At 40.3% G+C, this 24,765-nt stretch overlaps 1 long non-coding RNA gene and 1 pseudogene across 1 annotated transcript; both read left to right on the forward strand.

The window, feature by feature from the left end:
* Positions 1-15,591: 15,591 nt before the first annotated feature.
* LOC135971271 (uncharacterized) lies at positions 15,592-20,320 on the forward strand. The gene is made up of 6 exons (XR_010587352.2): positions 15,592-15,644; positions 16,308-16,398; positions 16,992-17,347; positions 18,672-18,807; positions 18,963-19,060; positions 19,511-20,320. It is a non-coding gene; the product is annotated as an uncharacterized lncRNA (long non-coding RNA).
* Positions 20,321-21,542: 1,222 nt separating this feature from the next.
* LOC135971510 (PRELI domain containing protein 3B pseudogene) lies at positions 21,543-23,797 on the forward strand (annotated as a pseudogene).
* Positions 23,798-24,765: the final 968 nt, after the last annotated feature.

Genomic DNA, 24,765 nt, shown 5'->3' on the forward strand with positions numbered 1-24,765 from the left:
TTCACCCCTTTAAACAAATGCTCTTTCATGTGTTTTATGATAGGACCCTAATCAGTGAGGATGCTGGTAAAGATTTATGACAATGCATAGAATTTTCTTCAACATGATATGATTCAGGAAAACATCTAGGTGACAACTCAGAGATGAAAGCTGTCAAAGTCTTTTCAGGAGCATGGCTCTTGAAAAGTAGACTTCACCTTGAATCCCAGCTCTGCAATTTGCTAGCTTGTGATAGCTTGTAGGATAAGGTATCTATGAGTCCCCTAACCGCATCCCAGATGGTTACTCTTGGCCAAGCAAACAATACTGGTCACTCACCCTGCAGTATTAGAGAAACTCCTTGAGGCTGGAAGATTCTACAGTCAGTCCTGAATTCTGGTAGCTCCCATTTTTACACACACACACATACACATAGTCACACATATATCCCCTCTTACAATACGTACACTCACACACGTACACACATATACACATTCATATATATTCACACACACACAGACTCACATACACTTTCACACTTTTCCTCCAAAATGTCTCAGGAAGACGCAAGCAGGAGGGACTTCCAGCCTCAACTAACTGTTACACTCAGACACACACCTGCTTACACTCATGATCTTCCCCAGCCTCAAAAGTTGAGAAAGCATAGGGCACCACCACGTTTCCTGCTGCAATACAAATAACATTTACTTCAGACAACAATCCCACCCAGATACTGTCTTCATTGAAATTATTTCAAAATACATACGTTATGAAAGGTTAAAGGATTATGTTTTAGATGTTTCTGTCTTCTTTCATGGAACTAAAATATAACTGTATCCACACAATTTCAAGTAGCTGGACAAATTCTTTTTAAATGCTAAATCTTTCTAATATTTTGCAACTCATCTGTTGTTCAATCCTATCAGGATTTCACTCTGTCTCTTTATGGGAGGATAAAGTGATGTAGTCTCTATGTCACTGCACACTCAGGTCAGGGCAGCTCAGAAAGCATCCTGAAATAAGTATATTTACCCACCAAGTTAATTGAATTTTAGTGAAAGGAGAGGAAGAGCAATCAGTGCCCAAAGGCAGTTACTCTATTTCTGATCCTGTATCCTGTTTCTCATGGCCACAAAAACTGGGTTTGCATTTCCCTGGCACTTTACGGTTTATAGAATATTAGCAAATGCTGGGGAATCTTGGTGTTGGAATTTAACAGTGAGTGTGGATTATTAGAACAGCATCCTGGAAATTGGTAACATGCCCCAATTTACAGTTTTCCTTGGATTTTCCAACAGCCTTGTGCTTCATTATTTCCATGTCATACATGAGCATATGGAACAAATGATAAGATGTGCGTGTCTTAGGTTGTATTCCCTAGAAGCATAGTCTGAGATGGGTGGTGTGTCATGAATTTGCTGAGGGAGTGTTCTCAGGGGAAACCTGCATGGAGTGAGGGAAGCAGCAAAAGTGGGGCAAGCCGCCAGGCAAAGGTCTGTGCTCAGCTGAAGTCCAGCCTCAGCCTCAGCCTACAGAGAGCCCTGAGGCATGAAGGACTCCACAGCATTGTTCCACCTTAAGGCAAGGGAGGGAGACGGCCCATGGCTTCTCTGGACAAGGAGGTCCCCAAAAGCTATGGACAAAGCTCTGGATAAAGGGACAGCTATGACCTGCTAGTGGCCAACACTGAGAGCAGTAGGATGAGGGAGGGAGTGCAGTGACCACTCCAGCCAGCAAAGGGGTTCTGAGTGGGCACCCACAGCATCTACTACACAGAGCATTTGCAAATTTGGGAGTCATCAAGTTCTTAATTTTTGTCTCTTGCATGTGTGAAGAAATGTTTGTATTTTCCAAACTGTGCTTCCAAAGTCCACCAGGAAGCTGGAGCTGGGATAAGCAATCAGAACTTTAACCCCTGCTCCCATTTCCTTTTTATTTATTTTACACGTTGGATTTCTAGGTAAGATTACAACTGAACAAAAGGTCACCTCATTCTTTAAAAAATGAAAAATACTGATGCACTGTGGAATATAAATGGCCTTGATGGCAGGGTCCTTGTCTGTCTTGTTCACTGAGAGACACCAAAGGCTGCATAACAATGAGCAAAATTCAATCCCTTGATAAATAATTTGAAAAAAAAAAGAAAATATAATTTTCTTTCTTTAATCCTCATGACAATTTAATCCTCATGACAACCTTATAAGGAAGACAAAGCAGATATTTTCTCCCACACGTTACATAGGAGAAAACCCAGTTTCACACACTTGTCCAAGCTCACACAGGTCACTTGCACTGATCTAAGTACCACTGGTATATTGAGAGTAAATATGCCTGGGCATGGGGCTGGGATATATTCATATCCCTTCATCCTACCTGTGTTAAAAGGTGCCCATAAATAAATAAATAGGAGAAATGAATTGGAACATTTGAGAACTTCATGCTTTGGACAATCAACAAATCTAAAGTTAACTTGGTGGAAAATTCATGTAAAATTCCTCGTTAGACCTGAGGGTACCCTCATAGACCAGTATGTCAGGACAGATGTCATTCCCTTCCCCTCCTTCACTGGGTCTGGAACACAGGTTTTCCAGCCCTAAGTATGATGCTATAGCCTCTTTTACCAGACCCTTTGGTCTGATGGATTTATTTCCTCCCATACCCTTTCCTCTGCCCCCAGATTCCCAAACATTCAAGATTCAGTGAGCGTCCCCAGTGAGGACAACTGAGCCAACTACCTACACCTTTGGACTTGGACAGTTTCTGTTTCCTCTGAGGAGTCAACCTTCCTCTTTCTGGAGTCACAGAGAAGACGGAGGAAGCAGAGCCCTGCGGTTGGAGCTTCACCCCAAGCTGAAAACAGGAAACTGATTAAGCAGTGGACTCAGTCTGCAGAGGGGTCAAAAACCAGGAGTCAGTTCAGGGAAAGCAACCTTGATGACCAGACTAGTAAGCTTAAAAGTCATTCCTGTGGAGGCCTGAGCCACCTGCCTCCTCTGTAACACAGAAGGTAATTGGAAGACTACTCACTCGTAAAGCAGGTGGATGCCCACTTGGTGTGTGATTTCAGAGGAATCCGAAAACTTTCCCAGCCTGAAGCCCCACCAATTACAAGTTCTTTTGGGATTGATAACTTTCCTTTAAAACCCCTATTATTAAAAGGGAGAGATGAACAGACAATTACATGGCATTACATTAGCAAAAAGTAGGCTTTCAACCTATGAGGTAAGGCAAATAGGAAAATCAGAACTTTTGTGCTTTGCTCATGAAAAAAGAAAAAGAGTGTTTGTCCCATTAGTAATCTCATGTGCTCAAATTTAACATAAAAACAATGATAAGGAGAACAGGAAAATTCTTGAAGCACTCCATAATTTGAGGTCTTCTACTGTTTACACCATAGAGGAAAAGAAAGCACAACAAACACAAAACCAGGCAGTCAAATAAAGCAGCCTGGTCACTATGACGACGTTTGTCATAATGTCATATTTCTTCCTTTCTAGCAGTAAGCTGAGACCTACTACATAGAGGGGTCATGAGTGAGATGAGAAAAGAGGCCATTGTGAAATAGCGGTTCAGTAAATGTGTCTCCCAGTTCATCCAGGATGATTATGACTTCGAGTGTTCTGTTAGGGGACACCATATGTGCACTGAATCTGATCAACGCATGTGCTTTCATTTTCAATTAAGAAAGCAAGTTCATGATAAATAGCCTTGGAAGGGCGATGCTTTTGTTTCAAGCAGGAAAACTGCATTTAATGATGTCTCTGCTTGTTACTAGCTGAATAACTTTGTAAAACTCATTTAAACTCTCTGAGCAACAATTTCCTTATAAGCAAATGGGATAATGACAGCTGACTAAGAGGGTGGTGAGGAATAAAAAAAAAAAAGTTAGATAACTTGTCTAAGGCTGCTACTAAAATGTCTGAGACTTTAACAGACCTTCAACAAATGATATTTTGTATTATCTGAGCATTCAGAGAGCAACCCATAAGCATGTGACACCATCTTTAGGAAAAAGTTGTACTGAAATGAGTTGTATACATGCATGCAGAAAGGCTTAGAGGCAGGTAAGCCCCCTGCACTGTCCTGGGGAAGTTCAGGTGACAAGACCAGGAGTGGTAAGAAAAGTAAGAAAAGAGGACTCCTTCAGCATAGGTTTATGAAACTCCAAATAATGGAAAGATCTGGCTCTCAATGGCTAGAAGAATCCATCTGGGTGAAGTCCAGAGCTCCATACTCTCCTTCCTCCGCAGCCTACAGCCTGCCCTAGGCATCTGTGCCTCCCATTTGAGGGGTACAGAGCCTGTAGGGACCTCAGGTAAAGGCCAGGTGCATTAGAGGGTAGAAGAAGAAGGAAATGGGTAATGAGTGCTTTGGAGACATTTGCAACAAGAGCTCAGAACAGGGGCTCAACTACAGAAAACAGAGGCAGCTCTCACTCCACCAATTAAAGTCAAAAGGACAATTATCCTAGGCAATGTAGTCAGACTTGTCTACGCTCTGCCTCAGACATATATTCATCTACAATATGCAGTGTCCAGGCTAAACCTCCAAGTTTACAGGAAATCCTGATTTCCCTTCTCTCCATTATTTAATCTTTCCCTAACCCAGGATCTAACTGGTTTAATTCCTCCTTCTTCCCTTTGTCTAGAATCAGGGAATACCAGGACCTTGGTCTGGTGACGGGCCTTAGTTGTGACTGACCTTCACGTTGTAAAGCAGTCACTGGCACTCTAAAAGGTTAGGAGACTTGCCTCCATTACACACCTAAGCGATGGCACAGTCCAGACCTGAACACAGTATTTTATTCTACTTTATTATGCTGCATGTGGGTACTTATACTACAATCCCTGGGTAAACTGGTCATTCTTGCAGTATCATATAGTGAACTAACTTTTAAGACTGAAATCAAACATGTCTGGGCTCAAATCCAGGCTCTAATAGCTGAATGATCTTGGGCAAGCAACTGAACTTTACAGAACCTCAGCTTCGTGGTTCACAAATTAAAATAATGCTCTACATCAGTTACCTTGAGGATGAAAAGAGATAGCGTGCAACATAGCTAGTGTGTGCCTCCAACACCACAGATGCTCAATGCTGCTTAATATTATCATTAATTAAGCTGTGATCAGTCACTAAACTTCAGATTGCTGCAAAGGGCTAAAGTGTCCAGAAGCCTTGAGAAAGAAGACCCTTCTGAGGAGGAGAAAGTGGAGATTGGTCAGCTTCGTGTCTTTGGTAATTCAGAGGCCTGTTAAACTCAAGAGCATATGGAGGGGGCTGGGACAAAGGCCAGAGGGGAACAGAGAGCTCAAACCTTTGAGTCCCTCTTGGCTGTTTTATCAAGTTCTCTTTAAAGCAAGTGACCTTCTAACCATTGAGGACTCAAGGCCAGTAGGAAGAGCACAGAAAGTGAAAGGCATCGAGTTGTCCTTGGGCTGAAAGCAGAATCTCTGTGATGGTAGTGTTCTTGCTGGGGCAGTCATATCAGTAATATCCCTAAAAGTCCTCATACCATGACTCTAAACTTAAAAAAAATAAAATAGAGACAAAAAAAGAAAGGGACGAGGAAGAAAGCTAACCCTGAAAATTTTTCGGTATCGAATTATAGCAACAGACCTTTTGTCCACCATAGAGTTAAGAAAACTAAACAAACACTACGGTTACACAGAAACCAAATGTCTGCTCCACTGACACTGACAGGCTGCATGCTGGAATTCCAGCTGCTATTCTGTTGACCAAGATACATATTCATACATTGTTTGAATTATAATCCTCAAGTGAATTGCCCAAAATGCTAAAGGAACTGCCTTTGGGGTGTTTTTTTAAAAAGGTAAGTTAGGATAAAAAAGTTACCAGTTTTATTTTCAGAACTAAAGCCAGCTACTTAAAAGTCTGAGTATTAGGATCTAAAAACGATAAGCTGGCTTCACTATAAAAATTGTGAATTCAGCATTTAGTTTTTTCAATAAGAAAGAAGAAAAGACTAAGAAAAAGAAGAGAATATGTTTGTCCTGATATTTAACTCTTCTGTAGGTATAAACCACATCTGAAATCATTAGATGTCAAAAACAAAAAAGCATTTTGTAGGCCTGTGCTCAGGGAGCTGTATCAATAAGTCTGTAAGTCTATTTTCTGCTCATGCATGTGTGTGCATGTGTGTGTGTTGAGAGAGAGAGAAGCTAAGAATGGGCTTTCATGTTATTTACTTCCCTCCTCTAAAGAGGAACGTGTGTGTGTGTGTGTGTGTGTGTGTGTGTGTGTGTGTGTGTGTGTGTGTTTAGGTTGGATTTTTGGTGGATTTCCATTTCCATGGGGATGGTGGGTAGTCTGGAAAGCAGAAAATCTAAAATTCTCTGTCTTGGAACTTAAGTAAAGCTTTCTGGTGATCTACTGCCAAGCTTATGATCAGGCCTCAGCACAGGCAGGAACAGCAGACAGTCCAATTCTGACCTCACAAAGGGAAACTTCATTCTATAAATGCTAATCAATCATATCACCCTGCAGGATCCACTTGTAAGAGAATTGCCTCTAGAGTGGACTTTGCTACGAACTCATCTCTGAGACTGTTTTATGATCTTCATGATAGTGAGGTATTGGGAGGGTGATCATTTTAGATTACCAGGACCATAGCCTTGATTTGTACCATATGACCCAGGCAGATCTCCAAGAGAAAGAAACTGTAATCCAAACCAGTGGTTCTTAATCTAGAGTTTTCAGATACTCAAAGTGTCCTTGAAAGTAGTAATAAAAGTCTGAGAAGTTTCATAAGATAGTGTTTTCTAAAAAGCGTATCTTCATTTGCTCACTATAATGCTGCAAATGCTTGCTAGATCCCCAAGTTTCTATGCTTTTAGCTAAAATGATGTTATTCATTTTAGAAACAGAAGTAATTTGTCATTGACCACAAAATTCAATATGTGAAAAATCTAAGCACAAATTAGACTGGTTCCTTATATGATAGAAGTATTTTCTACTTCACTAAAATATTTGCAATGTTTACATATTAGCATTTTCTTATATATTTTATCTTAACCTTTTACTACATATTGAGTCACTATAAGCTTATAGTTATAATTCTACCAATTTCCTTGAGAAGTGTGTTTTCAGTTAAGTTCCCAAACAAACAAGTGTTTTAACAGACAGCTGGGCTGAGATTGGCTAGTAGTTCTTTTTGTAAGTTGAGAATTTTAATGAGGTAAAAATATAAATTTAAAACTGTTTCATCTCTGCATGAATAAATGGACTTACTCTTCCACCATTTTAAAGTGATTGTAAACAATGATAGAATGTTGATTTATTCAGAATTTTTCGTGTACATTTCTACTGCATAAAGTGTACACACAATTTGTAAAAATTGAGGATAAAGAGGATTAATGGAGTAGCTGTCTTCCTTCCCCTCCTCCCATATGCCCAAAGTAATTTAGAGTTGATTTGAAGCCACTTCTCTAGCAATTGGACTTGCATAGAATCGTGGGGGCTCACACATGGCCAGCCCAGGAAACTTCAGGCAGTCCTTTGTTACTCTGTCTATTGAAATTGACATATCAGCAAGTTCATTATCCTGAATAGTAACTTTGAATAGTTATTATCCTGAATAGTAGTTTTGGCATGTTCTACCTCTGGACCAGTGATAATTGTAGTCAACGTATAATCCTTCTTGTTCAAATGGCCACACAGATTTCCTTAATGGCTTGACCTGCCAAAGAGCTGGAGGCCTTCATCATCGCAGGAAAGAGGATGCCAAATACAGAGGATCTTAATTACTCTCATTTTCTTGGAGGAAAATCTCTTACAATCTTTGTTTGTTTGTTTTTTCTTTTTTTTTTCCTTTTTTTAAATTTTTTATTATTATTATACTTTAAGTTCTAGGGTACATGTGCATAACGTGCAGGTTTGTTACATATGTATACTTGTGCCATGTTGCTGTGCTGCACCCATCAACTCGTCAGCACCCATCAACTCGTCATTTACATCAGGTATAACTCCCAATGCAATCCCTCCCCTCTCCCCCCTTCCCATGATAGGCCCCGGTGTGCGATGTCTCCCTTCCCGAGTCCAAGTGATCTCATTGTTCAGTTCCCACCTATGAGTGAGAACATGCGGTGTTTGGTTTTCTGTTCTTGTGACTATATAGCTTAGAACATTCCATATCTGAAAAGTAATGTTTTCTGTTAGCATCTATTGTGCAATTGGTTATAATATGTTTACTAAAGGAAATATGGAGATGGCTTTTAACTAATTCAAAAACACAGTAAGACAGGGTATATACACAATATTACATTTACTTAGTATGACAGTAAAGAATCCTTGTTCCCTTTTCTGGGACTTTGAGTTTAGTTCAACAACATGATTGCTACATAATTGTTTAAAATATTGATGCTATGTAATTTTAAAAAACATTTTTAAAGGGTGATTTGTTTTGTATTTCCTTGAACTCAGAACCCCGAGACAAGGACTAGGTACAAGCAGTTTATTTAAAAAGATCTACTAGGGAGCCAGATCAAGGGAGCTTGGAGAGGTATATGAGGAAGCAGGGAGAGCTAATGTAAGGATGCATTACTGCGATCAGCAATGGATATTCAATTCTGCTGGGACTTCTGAGTGGTGTACAAACTTTCTCTGAATGGTTCACCTGAAAGATGGAAGATGGAACAAATACTCCAAGGCCATTCTCCCAAGGGTTGGTCTCAAGGACTTTAACCCCTGGCACTTCTGAGCTGCTCTTGCACAAGCCAAAGCTGTTCCCAGGGCCTAAGAGATGACCTGGGGCATAATGTGGAAAGACAAAAAGCAGGAGCATCTTTTATTTTATATTTTATTTTGTGATAAGAGCACTTAGGATCTATGCTCTTAGAAAATTAGGTATTCAATACAGTACCTTTAACTACAGGTGCTATGCTATACAGTAGGTCTCTGGGACTTATTTATCTTATATAACTGAAGTTGTGTGCCCTTTGACCAACATCTTCCCTCTAGCAGACAGCTTGACTGCAAACTCATGACAGAACATGGTTACCCAGACAGAACTACCCAGCTAAGCCACTCTGGTGTTCCTGACACTGAGAAACAATAGGATATAATAAATTTTTTGTTGTTTTATGCTGTTGAGGGTAATTTATTTTGTAGCAATTGATAACCAGTAGACTGTCCGTATAAAGTAGGATGTTGTGTGGTAATAAAATATCAGATTTTCAAAGAATTTTTGAGGATATGGAAAAGTGATGAGTATACAACATTAAGTGAAAACAGCAGGAAGCAGAACTATGCAGTGCGTGTTAATCATATCTGTTGTTTACTTCAGATCAGCACATATTTTTCCCCTCCTTCTTCTGCTAATAGAACTTCCCTTTCCTATGGGAAAAACATCACACATGTTTCAAGTGGTGCTTTGACTCCAACCCACATAGGTCAAAAAATTTAATTAGATTAAATTAAGGTAACTCATTTCCTTGGTACATCATAAAAGACAGCCTAATGAAAACAAGTCCTGGACCTTTTCTTCCTAGAACTTGGTTAAGGAAAAGAAAGGCCTTAACTCCCAAATAAAGATGGTGAAGATATCAGACACCCTAGATTGAGTAGTTATTAAAGTCAGAACCAACTTTAGACTTCTCAGTCATAAGCCAATAAACTCTCTATTTGCTTAAGCTAATTGGGCTTGGGGTTCTGTACGAATACAAATACAATATACAATATTATCCCATAATTGTATATAAAATGAATAAATAAAATTATTCACAAAGAATAATTTGGGGTAAAATCTACCAAACGTTATCACTAGTTCTAGCTAGATTTCATATTAGTGAAGTTGCCATATCGGAAATGTTTAAACAAAGCTTCTTAGTCCTCACAGTTCGAAGCTTTGACTCAGTAGTTCTGGATTACAGACTAGATCTTTTATTGAATATTTCCATGTGTTTGTGAGTTTTCCAAAATTTCTCTTGATTTCTAGTTTTAAATCATTCTGTTCAAAAAAAATTTGATATGATCTCAATCTCCTTAAATTTGCTAAGATATATTTTGTGACATATATATGATTATTTATTATCTATCCTGGAGAATGTTCCTTTTGTGCTTAAGAAGAATGTGTATTCTGCTGCTATTGCAAGGAATGTCCTGTATATATCTGTTAGGTCCATTTGGTCTAAGGTATAGTCTAAGGCTAGTGTTTCCTTACTGATTTTCTATCTGGATGATCTGTCCATTGCTAAAAGTTAAGTACAGCAATTTCTTACTATTATTGTGTTATAGTCTATCTCTTCCTTCAGATCTATTACTATTTGCTGTATATATTTAGGTGCTTTTATGTGGGCATGTATACATTTACATTTGTTATGTCCTTTGGATAAATTAACCTCTTATCATTACATAATGACCTTCTTTGTTTCATTTTACACTTTTTGACTTAAAATTTATTTTACCTGTTGTAAGTATAGCTATTCCTGCTTTCTCTTGGTTTCCATTTATATCACTTTCAGTCTATGTGTTGTATTCTTACAGATGAAGTGAGTCTCTTCTAGGCAGGATATGATTGGGTCTTTTTTTATTCATTCAGCCACTCTATGACTTTTGATGGAAGAATTTAATTATTTAACACTCAAGATAATTATCGATAGATAAGGATTTGCTATTGCCATTTTTTACATAGTTTTCTGGTTGCTTTGTAGATCCTTTGTTTTTTTCTTCTCTTGTTGGTCTTCCTTTGTGATTTAGAAATTTCCTCCAGTGTTATGCTTATATGTTTTTATTTCTTTTTTAAAAAATCCTTTTTTACTTACTATAGGTTTTTGCTTTGTGGTTACCATGAGCACCATGAAGCTTACAAAAAAATCTTACAATGGTGATAAGCTGATAACAACTTGATTTGATAGCATTAAAAAACTCTACACTTTTACTCCACCTCTCCTTACATTTACAATTTTTGATGTCACAAATTCCCAGTTTTTATTCATGAGGTAAATTTCAGCCACCTGTTTTAAAATGGGAAAAGAAGAGAAGTATAAAACCTGTACACCAAAATTAAAAATGTAAGCACTCCCCCGCCCCCCCACCAACCATCTTAATGGACCCCTCCTCTAGACCCGGGCACTCCAAACTTAACCTGAAAAGCTGATTTAGGCCATGGTGAGAAGTAGGGGTCAGACATGGCTCATTATACCCTCTTCCCTTTTGGAATTCAGGAAAACCCAGCCAGCGTTTAATATCAACACAGATCTTAAGTCTGATGAGAAACATTTAAAATCTGTTATCTCTGAAGCCTGCCACCTGGAGGCTTCATTTGCAAGATAATTTGGTCTCCACAACCCTTTATCATAACCCAGACATTTCTTTTTATTGATAATAACTATTTCAATCAACTGCCAATCAGAAAAACTTTAAATCTACCTATAACCTGAAACCCTTCTCCGCCTCACAGTTCCCTGCTTCGAGTTGTCCTGCCTTTCTGGACCAAACTAATTTACATCTTAAATGTGGTTGATTGATGTCTCATGTTTCCAAAAATGTATACAACTAGGCTATGCTTTGACCGCCTTGGGCACATGTCCTCAGAATCTCCTGAGGGCTGTGTCACAGGCCATTGGTCACTCATATTTGAATCAAAATAAATCTCCTCAAATGTTTTACAGAGTTTGACTCTTTTTGTTTACATCAGGATAGGTCAGTTCATGTTAACTTACTTTCCTGGTGGGATGGTGTCGAAGAGAGCCTGAGCACTTCTCAAAAACAAGGAAGAAAAGGTAACAGCAGGCAAAAAAAAAAAAGACAGAATAGCATCAATAGGTTCTCCTTTGCTATCCCCATCTTGAGAAGGGGGCACATGGATTTGCCCTTTGATCTTGCACTCTCACCTAGAACACAACCACACTGGCCTATTACACTCCATAGACCTCAAACCACACTAATCCACTATTTACATTCACTTTCACCAATTACCAGGGGAAAATAGCACATGTGGGGTTACCAAAGGCTACATGATTGGACTGCCCAATTAGAACTTAACTGTGAAACTTCAGGACAAAATGCAGATCTGAAGATCTTTCCAAAATGCCCAATAATGTTGGCTATACGGACCCCAGCTGCTGGACTCCATTCCTTCTATGCAAGCTAAGTTGTCAGGCAAAAGTTTCTTGGAGTGTTTCTGCAGGGAACAGAGAGCAAGCTTTGCCCTCCAAGTTCTATATCTTTGCCCTTAAAACTAAGCTCTCAAAAGGGAACCATACAATATTTCTGTAATATCTCTCATAAACAAGTAAAGATCCCTCCTCAGACTCCCTTGATTCACCTCCAACTACTGCTTTGTTTCTCAGCAACGCTTTAGAGAAAAATCTCTAAATAGAGTTGTCTATTCTTACTGTCTTCACTTCCTTGGCTCTCTTTGTGGTTTCAGCACACACTGATTGAGTATTCACCGCTCTCAATCCCCTGAACTTGGCCTTGTCCCGATCCCAGTGATCTCCATCTTAATTTACCTATAACCATCATTGAAGCGGGTTATCACCCCCTTTCCCTTGAAAATTCTTCAGATCTCACTGGACATCTCCATTCTGCCTCTATTGACGACTCCTTTACCTTCTTCCAACATTTTACCTCAGTCTTCAACACTCTTGTCTATCTACTCCCCTCTCCTTGGTGGTCTCACTCAGCTCCATGGCTTTACATACATCTAGATATTGAAGAATCTCAAACCTACATCTTTACATTGGCTTAAATCTCCAGCTGCTTACTTGACCTCTATGCTTGGTGAACCCTAGTCAGCCTCTCCACCCTTCCTTGTTTCAATAAATGGCCCCAATACTCACCTAGTTTTTCAAACTCAAGACATAGGAGATATTTTTACTCTTCTTTACACCACACATCGAACCCATTAGAAAGTTCCATTTATTCCGCCTTCAAAATTTATTTCAAACTTCACCACTGTTTACACTTTCACTGCTACTATCTATACCAAAGAAACCATCGTTGTTCACCTAAATCCCTCAGTAGCCTTGCACCTGGACTCCCTGATTCCTTTTATACTCTTAAGTGGTCAAGTCTCCAGATAGCAACTAGAATGATGTGCCTAAAACATAAATCAGATAATGCCTCACCCCTGCCTCAATGTCCTACCATAACACTTTGGATTTTTGTTGTTGTTTTTGTTTTGTTTTTTGAGATAAGGTCTTGCTCTGTCACACAGGGTAGAGTACAGTGGCATAATCGCAGTTTACTGCAGCCTCGACCTCCTGGCTCAAGCAGTCCTCCTGCCTCAGCAACCTGAGTAGCTGGGACTACAAGTGTGCAACATCAAGCCAGGCTAATTTTTTATTTTTTGGTAGAGATGGCAGTCTCACTACATTGCCCAGGCTGTCCTCCAACTCCTAGGTCCAAGCAATCCTCCTGCCTTGACCTCCCAAAATTTTGTGATTACAAGAGTGAGCCACCATAACCGGCTTCCCATAATACTGTGAATGAAACCCAAATTCCTTACCATGTCTATAAGGTCTAAAATAACTGGCTTTTGCCTATTTCTCCAGCTTCAGCTCTTTTTATTTTCTGGCTCACTTCTGCCAGTTTGACAAAATTGACCTTCTTCCTTTTCCTACAGCAGATCAAGCTCATTCTGTGCTGGATTGTCACTCTGTCTAGAACACCCTTCTGCCTAGACATTCATATGGCTCACACTCTCCCATCTTTCCAGTGTCTGCTCTATTGTCACCTTCCCAGAGAGATCTCCCATGACACCTTCGTCTTAAATAACCACCCTCTCCATCTCCTTACTCTCCAGCCTATTAACATGTTGTTATATTTCTTTGTACTTTTCCTAACAGTATATTACACATGTATTTCTTTATTTTTCTTCCTCCTCTCTCCTACATGAAAACAAGGAAATTGTTCATTGTTAAATTCTATATGCCCAGCCTCTAGAACTAAGCCAAGCACTTAGCATGAGTTCAACAAAAATTTGCTGAGTGAATGAGTGAATTGAGCATGGGCGACTCAATTCATTGCTAAGTGAATGAGTGAATTGAGCATGGGTGACTGAAAGATAAAGGTAAAGGCGGCTTGGAAAGTATATCCCAGAAAGAAGTGAATTTCTTTAAGCAAGTCTCCTTAAAGAAACTGACCTTCTCTCTGATTTTCAGACTATAGGAAGCCATTACTGAAATGTCACCTGGGGATTGCTAGTGACTGTTCTTTAAACCTGTCTGAATAGTTGCTAAAAGTCAAGCTTTTAAATACCATTTTCAGATAATAACAGGAAGTAGAAGAGGCAGTCAGGTGACCAGTATCAGAACAGCTCTGTAGCAAAAGGCATGTGAGAAAGGACCCATGCATGTTCCAATTTGAGTTTATCCTAGGATTTAACAAAGTGAAGAAAATAACACAGGAAAATTAGCAACATACCAGAGAGAGGGGGAAAAAAAAAAAACAGAGCAACACAGACAATAAATAAAAACAAATTAAATCTGTGTTTAAAATGTTTAATTTGCAAAAATATTTTAAGTAGTGATGCTTAGTTTTCGCATTCATTTCATATGCTCTTTCATGTTGTCCACATGAAGGTAAGTCAGATTATTACGGATCAAAATATGAGGGCACAGAATGGTGTGCCTGCTGCTGGATAGTCACGGGTGAGTTGCTGGCTGCTGTCAATAGGATCACAAGAGAAAAGACAGTTGTCATAGTGTTTTTGCACAGAGAGGGTGTGGCGCTCACCTGAATGGAGATTGGATTTTATGAGGCACTGACATGGCTCCTGACGCTGAGTCAGATGTCTCACCCCAGCCTTGATGACCTCTCTTCCTCGTCATGCTCCTGCCTCTCCCTGCAGGAACTCCAGCCTCTTATGTAATATCTAGCCCAGATCTTCCTTCTGGTTATGACTTCCTCAACGTCCTGATTTTCCACATGAAATGTCACAAAGCATTTTTTCTGATTTTTCTAGTATAATGTCTTTCCATAAAGCAATGAATACTTCCAGGTCTAAATGTGGGCTGTGTGGCTGTGTAATACAGTAGCCACTAGCCGTATGTGGCTATTTAAATGTGAATTTATCAACATTAAACAAAATTTAAAATTTAATTCCTAGTCACAGCATCACATTTCAAGTGCTCACTATCCTGGTGGTAAAGGACTACTGTATTGTACAGTGCAAGTAGAGAATGCTTCCGTGAGACAAAATAGTAAATGCAAGAAGCTGTGTTTGCTCATTCTTCTTGCCAGCAGAATTTCACATAATCCCTTGCCAGCAGAATTTCACAGAGCCCCTGACTCGATGACTGAGCACAGCCCTCCAAAAGAATGCCTTGAAAATGGTAAAAAGGGGAAAGCACGGGTTCCCACATCTCTTGCCTGAATCAGTGCATTTTTTAGAAAAGATAAGTTCAGTGATTCTGGTCCTTGCCTTTTTCTGTACAAAAGATAATGTGCAATGGGATTAATGATTATGCCTCTGTAATCTATAACCAGATGTACCCTCCCATCCAAACTTTGATGAGATTTTGTTTGTTTGTAACTTCTGAGCACATGTAAAAAGACATTTTTTTCTACATGTGCACATTTGATGCAACTTCTGAGCACATATTGAGCTGCCACCACCTGTATATAAACAGTGGATTGAAACACTACTTTGGTGCAGTCTAACAGAAACTCCTTGAAAGACTCCTACGATATTGCAATTCTCAGTAAGTCCACAATTCTACTACCTCCAAAGTTATTTTATATAGTACTGTCTTAGATTAAATAGCAGTAAATGTATGGGGTAAAAACAAACAAAAAAAATTACTGAAAAAAATGATATGTTATCCTGCAAACAGTGAGGGATAAAAAGAACTGAAGATATTATCCTGAATAATGCTGGAATATAAGAACTCGACCCAGAAACTGAGACTAGCAAATGACAAGGAATAGCAATTGGGATAGAAAGAAAAGCGTAAGAATATGATGTCACACATGCAGAGGAAGGAAGAGCTTTCAGGAAGGAGAGAGTGTGCAGTAATTTCAGTGCTGTTGAGAAGTCAAGTGAGATAATGATTGAAAGTATGCATTAGATGTAGTGATTAGGAAGAGATGTTGGTGATTTGAAGAAGAGAAGCTTTTGAGAAATTGTGGGGGCATAAGCCGGACTGCAATGGGTAGGAATGTTACTGGGAAAGGGAAAAAGAAGAGGGCAAATATAGACAACTCTGCAAAAATAATAGTAATAATAATGGTTATGAAATACCGGAGAAATGGGAAAGTTGAAGAATGATACAGTCTAGGATAATAGTTTTAATGAGAAAATATGACTACGTTACAAGTTAATATGAGAACTCCTTTTTTTTTTTTTTTTTTTTTTTTTGAGACAGAACCTTACTCTGTCGCCCAGGCTGGTGTGCATTAGTGCAATCCTGGCTCACTGCAACCTCTGGCTCGCCTCCCCAGTAGCTGGGATTACAGGTGTGCACCACGACGACAGGCTGGTCTTGAACTCCTGGCCTCAAGCAATCTGTCCCCCTCAGCCTCCCAAGGTGCTGGTATTGTAAGTGTGAGCCACTGCGCCCGACAAGTTAATATGAGAACTCTTCTAAGCAAAATGAAGTAAATCCTGTAAACCAATGTTTCACTGTAAGAATTGGGAAAAGCTGGAAATTTAAAACTATCATATTTTTAGGGGATTTGGAGACCTGTAGAATCAAAGAGAACTAGATAAACTAAAATGCCAGGGTTAAGAAAACTGTTTCAAGATCAATCACAAATGGTCAGCCCATCCTCCCGCACCCCCTACCCCTGTCCCACATACACATAACAGTTTAACAAAAAAAAAAAGAAAAGAAAATATTTTGGAGGCTTTACTATACAAATTATCTCATAACCCATGTTTTCCTCTGGCTATGCATCCAGCACCTTACGCAGAAGATAAGGAATCTCACCTGGTCCTATGGCTCCACCTAGTGGCAACCATTAGGAAGCAATTTAACTGCCTTGAGACCAGCTATAGAGGTTCGTTGGGAATGATGGGTTTGCTTTACTGTCTTGCCTTCCTCTTCTAGGAGATCATGATTAGCAGCCTTAAAGAAGAGTCTATGATTAATTAGACCTGAACCTCTCCTCACAGGAAACGAGTGAGAACATTTTCGTTCCCAAGGGATAAAAAGGAATCCCATATTGTTTCTTGGGAGCTGGGTATGTAGGTAGTATATGAGTGGATCTGCGTGGGAAAGGGGGTGAACTGTTTTGAGACACAAACTTATACATCTTTTCAATGACTTTTCTTTCTCCCTCTTGGTCTAATGCTACTTTTGGTCTTGTGTGGAACATTTCCCCACCAAGTATGGGAGCTGATGTCCAGAAAGGTCCGGAGACTGAATGTAACCATCCAGAAGTAAAGGACTTAGCTCCTCGGAGGGTAAAATATGACCAATGAAGAATAGAGACCAAGCAAATAAGCGACTTCTTTTTTTCTTCAGTGGGCAGTCCAACGTATGGCTTTTTCTTACAATCCAGCTGGAGAAGCCCTGCTCCGAGTAGCCACCTGCTGACTTCTTGGCTTGTGAAGGCAGAGGCAGCAAAGTGGCACTCATCACATCACACTGCTTAGCATCTTCCCTTCGCTCACCTCCTTCCCTCCTTTCCAATAACTGACCTGAGTGTGCACAACCCAAATGAGATGCTGACATCTTAATCCTAGCTTCAGCCTCTACCTTCTAACGAATCTGCCTAAAACAGTCTCTCTCTATATATATACACACACATATCTGTAACTATAGATGTGTACATATGTATGTGTATACAGATAGATATAGATATATGTTTAGGCAGGGTCTTGCTCTGTCACTCAAACTGGAATGTAGTGGTGCCATCATAGTTCACTGCAGCCTTGAACTCCTGGGTTCCAGCAACCTCCTTCATCAGTCCCCTGTGTAGCTAAGACTACAGGTGCATGCCACCACACCTGGCTAATTTTTAAAAAATATATTTCTTATAGAAATAGGGACTTGCTATGTTGCCCAGGGTGGTCTCTAACTCCTAGCCTCAAAAAAATTGCCCTGCCTCAGCCTCCCAAAGTGTTAGGATTACGGACATTCAATGCACCTGGTCTCTCTCTCTCTCTTTTTAAAAAATCTGTAATAGTCTCCCCTCCACTTTTTCCTTAAAATGTATTTGTTAAAGAAATTCTGTTGTAAGTTTGACATTATGGGTTTGACTAATTACATCCCCAGGATGTAATTCTCTTGGCTGGTAGTTACAACTGAAGCTACATCAAATTGAAGTTTGAGCTTTTTTGGCAATAATACTTTTTAGATTGAGCGGGAGAACTCACATTGTATCATTTTATCGTCTGGTTGTCTCCACTTAATGGTTTTAAAAGTGTCAACCCAATCCATTTATTATAAAGTTCCCCATCAGATTTTTACCTGATGATTTCAGAAGCCATTGAAGGACATTATCTAGATTCATTACTTCATTAGGGATTACAAATGGTGATATTACGATTTTCTTATTCCTGTATTAGATAGACGTCTTATAAAAGGAGGGACATTTTCTTATCAACTATTTGTTTATCCTGAAATACAGTTGTGCAAGAAAATCAGCATAAATATTTAATGTTTTCTTTTATTTACCAGTTTCCCAATAATTTTTGTGTGTCCTAAAAACTTTCCATGTGTACAATGAGTTATTTTGTAGTATCATTGTGGATTTTCACGTATTTAATATGTTTCTATTTTCAGCTATATGGAGGAAACAGCAGAGAAGGGCAAATTTTAAAAGTGGGAGAAAACTGGTATGCATATTTTCAACCAAGTGAAAACATCAAGGAGGTTAAAGTAATCAACTGGGTCAAACGCTGGTGAGAGGTCAAATAAGGTAAGATGAGGACTTGAAGCTGGTGACCATACATTTAAAGTGAAGTTAGTGGGTATGGTGGGATGTGTTTTGTTGTGGTGGTTGTTGTTGTTGTTGTTTGTTTTTGTTTTTGTTTTTGTTTTTGTTTTGAGATAGAGTCTTGCTTTGTCACCCAGGCTGAAGTACAGTGGCGTGATCTTGGCTCACTGCAATCTCCACCCCCTGGATTCAAGCGATTCTCCTGCCTCAGCCTCCCAAGTAGCTGGGATTACAGGTGCACACCACCACGCCCAACTATTTTGTATTTTTAGTAGAGACAGCATTTCACCATTTTATTTCAGTACTCTAAAATTATCTTAGTCTGCATGCAAAAATGAGTAAATTTCCCATAAACAAAAGTAGAGTTAGTGCTGTTGGCTATTTTGCTGTTTCACTTTTACAGTAGTACTAGAGAAGAGAATAAACCCAGGCCTATGGAGAAGAGGAATGTTTATTTATGGAAGTAAGAGCGGGGTGGTGGTGTTTGGATTAAAAGAGAATGGAAGGGAAACCCAAAGGGTGGTTTTAGGGGGAGCCTGGTTGGGAAGGAGAAGTCACTCAATTTTTCACCTCTATTCAGTTTACTAGTTTTGTCTTCTGTTGTTCAACTGGACATTTCACTTCTTTTTATTTGCTTGTTATTTAGTTTTTATTTCATAATCATAAACTTAACTCTGCAATTCAGCTAGGCATGGAAGGGAACAAGGAAAACATGGAACCCAAAGGGAACTGCAGCGAAAGCACAAAGACTATAGGATACTGCAAGCAAATGGGTTGGAGGGGCCCTCTCCTGAGCTACAGAAGGAATGGTCTGGTTGTTAAGATAAAACATAAGTCAAACTTGCTAGAATTGTCCACAGTCAGCAATGGTAGTCTTCTTGCTGGTCTTGCCATTCCTGTATCCAAAGTGCTCCATAACCTCCACAATATTCATGCCTTCTTTCACCTTGCCAAAGACCACATGCTTGCCATCCAACCACTCGTCTTGGCAGTGCAGATGAAAAACTGGGAACAATTTGTGTTGGGCCCAGCATTTGCCATGGACAAGATGCCAGGACCTGAATGCTTTAGGATGAAGTTCTCATCATCAAATTTCTCCCCATAGATGGACTTGCCACCAGTGCCATTATGGCGTGTGAAGTCACCACCCTGACACATAAACCCTGGAATAATTTTGTGAAAGCAGGAACTCTTATAACCAAATCATTTCTCTCCACTGCTCAGAACACGAAAGTTTTCTGCTGTCTTTGGAACGTTGTCTGCAAACAGCTCAAAGGAGATGCAGTCCAAGGGCTTGCCGTTGACAGCAATGTCAATGTCGAAGAACATGATGGGGTTGACCATGGCTGATAGTACAGGACTTCCGGCAGCGGCAGCGTCTGCAAAGCCCATTTCACTCTTAAAATGCATTCTTGAATAAAACAATCTCACATGGGTGTCTACCTCAGTAATGTTTCCTTGGGAAGCCAGGCCATTAAATATGCCTCTCTGCTTACCTCATGTGCCTCAGTGTTCTTCCCCTGCAGGAGGAATCCTCAACAATTCACTCTGGGTTAAAATTTGCTTCAGGGTGCTTTCAAAAATAGAATGACTTAGGCCAATCTTGCCTTTTGAAATGCTCCAAATGAGACATGTTTCCTGTATCTGAAAAGTCTTTGACTGAGTAGGACAGCCACAGGAAAGACCTTTTAAATATTGACAAGTTTAAGTATTAATAAGCCCATTTCATGCATCACTCTAGTGCCCCTCCTCAGTTTTTTTGATCAGCCAATATCTCTCCCAATCAGAGAGCAAAATCGTAAACGACATGTTAGTATTCTGAATCCAGTGCTTTTTAAAAAGTGTGTTATAATCTAATAGTGTTTGTCAGGAACTCATCATTGGTTGGGCATTTGAAAATCAATCAAAGTTATTCCCTAAGTTAACAGCAGAAAAAATATATAATAATCTCAGTAGATACCAAAAAAAGTTTTAATTCAACCCTGTATCTTATTAATGCAAAAATCATCTCAGCAAATTAGAAACAGTGAATTCCCTTAATTTGATACATGATATCTGTAAGAGATGTACATCTAACATCTCACCAAATTGTAAAATATTAAAATACTGAAAACTAACAATTTCTTATTGAAATAGAAAAACTGCCAATAACTGGACCCATTCTCTCACCCCCTGCCCCACGCTTTTACCACCTCATCCAATAAAAACCCAAGGAGTTTCAATAGTGCCTTCTGGAATGATAAAATTTTCACCATAATCCTATCACCGCCCAAAGCAATTAGCAAGGTAAATAAGTGTTAGTCCCCACATGACTGGATTCTGGTATCCGACTTCTTGTACAAGACAGAATGCTATAAAAACCTACAGTCAGGGATGAACTGAGCCATTTGCTCTTTTCCTAGACTAGCTATGTGCCTGGGGCGGTCAAGCCTTGGGAAGCTGAAGCTATGGAGTTCCATCCATCAATCATGGAAGAGCTGTCTTGGAGGCAGGCAGGTCCAGAGGCCCACATGCCATGACACCTGAACCAAGAGCAAGCCTGAGCCTGGGCACTGGATAACTTCCCTGTGCTGAACCGCCACTCCTGCCAATGTCATCAGCTCTGCGGGAGCTCTGCTGCGCGCTGGCTGCTGCACTGCACCTGCACAGGACACAGAGCCCTTCCCAGAGATGAGAGGGGCCAAAAACGCCCTCGAGACTCCCATGTCCAGGAGTCAATGGCTGAAACCACAAACAGGCTCCAGTCGCCTCAAGAAGACGCAGATGCTACCGACGGTGGGGTCCAAAGCGTCCTGAACCAGCCTGGAGATGCCAGCGCCTGCGGAGGTGGAAGGACACACGCCCAGGGCGCCCTCTGCAGTCCAGGCCGCCCACGGAAGCTGCTGAAACTCCACGATTCCATCAGAAGGAACCCTGAAAGGAGAGGAACCCCAGCCTTTCTGCAGACCTGCAGCACGCCGCGCTTAACTGCTGCCTGGGAAGGTGTCCGAGGCACCCCAGTGGGGACCCTCTTGCCGTCCCTGAGGACATTTGCACTGGAACTGTGCCCTGCACGCATAAGAGCCTTGAGGTCTCTGCTGTGGAGATCAGAACGTACTAAACATTTTTCATTTAGAAAAACTCTCTTCATGGAATGAATAATATGTAATATGCTTAGGAACTGTTCTTTTTAGATCTACTCAAAATTGCTATGGTTCCTCCATTGAAACTGTACACTCGCTTTGATTAAAGACTTTCCCTTATCCTCCACCTGTGGAATTGATTTTGAGCTAGTAAATCAAGATTGGTTTAAATGGGCTGGGCGCAGTGGCTCAAGCCTGTAATCCCAGCATTTTGGGAGGCTGAGGCAGGAGGATCACGAGGTTCGGAGATCGAGACCATCCTGGCTAACACGGTGAAACCCCATCTATACTAAAAATACAAAAAATTACCCGGGCTTGGTGGCAGGCGCCTCTAGTCCCAGCTACTCGAGAGGCTGAGGCAGGAGAATGGCGTGAACCGGGAGGTGGAGCTTCCAGTGAGCCGAGATTGTGCCACTGCGCTCCAGCCTGGGCGACAGAGAGAGACTCTGTCTCTCAAAAAAAAAAAAAAAAGAAAGAAAAAAGATTGGTATAGATTGGTATAAATGGGCCTAAAGCAGACAGAAAGGGGGCAGGGATCCAGCTCAGGGCTTTTTTTTTCTTTTTTGAGATGGTGTCTTCCTGGGTCGCCCAGGCTGGCATGCAATGGTATGATCATGCTTTAGTCTAAATTCCAGGGGGCCTTTGAGGAGCTGTGAATACTAACAAAGTGGGAGGGGACGGCTGGGTGGATCACTTGCTGGAGTCGCTTCAGAACTGACCGTGACCCTCCATATGAAGTCAGGGAACAGGCATTAACAGTGTTCTTTAAATCAGGGGTCCCCAGCATTTTTGGCACCAGGGACTGGTTGTGTGGAAAATAATTTTTCCATGGGTGGCGGGTGGGGAGACAAGGATGGTTTTAGGATGAAGCTGTTCTACCTCAGGTCATGAAGCATCAGATTCTCAGCAGGACGGCGCAAGTTCACAATAGGGTTGGCGCTCCTATGAGAATCTAATGTCTCGGTTGATCTGACAGGAGGCGGATGCTCGCTTGCCTGCCACTCACTTCCTGCTGTGCTGTAGGGTCCCTAAAGGGCCGCTAGACCCGAACTGATCCGCTGCCTGGGAAGTTGGGGACCCCTGCTTTAAACGTTACATTGTAATAAGGGGTGGAGGCTGGGGTTGGGAAGTCCTTAGCGTGGAATCGATGGCACCTGTGCACTGCAAAGTATTTTGGACTGTAATGGGTGGAGTGGGGCAGGTGTAGCCTTTTAATCTAATTGTTCCCTGTGCTGCCCACACATCTCTCAGACTGCCTGCACCATCAAGATCTGGACTTCAGAGCACGTCTTTGACCACTTGTGGGAAACTGTTACAACAGTTGCAATGCACAAATACCCAAACCCTATGAACCTGAGCATGGTGCGGGTTGATGTGTTGGAGAGACTTATAAAATCCCTCTGGAGAGCTGCACAGCCACAGGCTTCTCCGCAAAGAGTGAGAACTGCAAGACTTTTATTGGTGCAGCAAAAAACAGAACGTATGTGCTAGAATATTCTGTAGTTAATCCTGTAGAGAAGAGAAAACAATGGAACTTATTCACTTACAAATACGGTTTCAGTAGATGAGAGAGTTATATGCAAACCACATTGTCAGTACCCAGAAAAAAAAAAAAAAAAAAAAAACTATTTTGACTCAAGAAGCTATTATCACTGTGAAAGCAGTCAGTCTCAGCAGTTACCCTGAAGGACTCATGGCAAGAATGATATCTTCAAATGCTAATAAAGGGCAAGAAACACTGGAATGGGTCATACATAAATTACATGTTAAAAAAAGAAGTATGGACGGCTTCCACAAGAGGAAGCATAAGAACTCTGGTGGTGACTGCAGCAGCCTTTGTAGAGAATTGATAATGAACGTGTGTAGACAAGTACCCCACGTCTCTCCAAGCTTGCAATATATTTATTTTAAAAATATAAATATGTTTTAAGTAGAATTTTTTTAAGTAGGCTGATATAAGACAGTGACTTTAGATCAAAACAGATGCATGGCTTCTAAATAAAAGCGATCATCTGAAATTAGTGTTGTTTGAAATGATTGGCTAATTTTGAGGATTCCAGTATTTATGTAAAATTTTAACCCTTTTTTTTTGAAAGAAATTCTTTTTAACTTTTATTTTAAGTTTGGGGTACACTTGCAGGTTTGCAGTTTGTTATTTCAGTAAACTTGTGTCGTGGGGGGTTGTTGTACACGTTATTGTATCACACAGGAATAAGGCCTAGTACCCAGTAGTTATTTTTCCTGATGCTCTCCCTCCTTTCACCATCCACCCTTCAATCAGCTCCAGTATCTCTTGTTCCCCTCTTTGTGTCCATGTGTTCTCATTATTCAACTCTGGCTTATTAGTGAGAACATGAGAACATTTCTTTTTCTGCATTAGTTTCCTAAGGATAATGGCCTCCAGCTCTGTCTAAGTTCCTGCAAGAGGCATCATCTTGTTCTTTTTTATGGCTGCATAGTATTCCATGGTGTATATGTACCATATTTTCTTTATCCAGTCTACCATTAATGATCAGTTAGGTTGATGTCATGTCTTTGCTATTACATGAATGTTTATATGCAATGAACATACACATGTATGTATCTTTATGATATAACAATTTATATTCCTTTGGTACAAACTCAGTAATGGGATTACTGAATCAAATGGTATTTTGGGGGTTTTCTTTGTTTCTTTGTTTGTTTTGGTCTTTGAGGAATCACCACACTGTTTTCCACAACGGTTGAACTAATTTATACTCTCACCAATAGTGTATAAGTAAAATTTTAACTTTTTTTAAAAAGTACTTGAGAGTTTGCATTGACATTGAATCAATGT

This window comes from Macaca fascicularis, chromosome 6 (assembly GCF_037993035.2).
Source record: "Macaca fascicularis isolate 582-1 chromosome 6, T2T-MFA8v1.1".
Taxonomy (NCBI): Eukaryota; Metazoa; Chordata; class Mammalia; order Primates; family Cercopithecidae; genus Macaca; species Macaca fascicularis.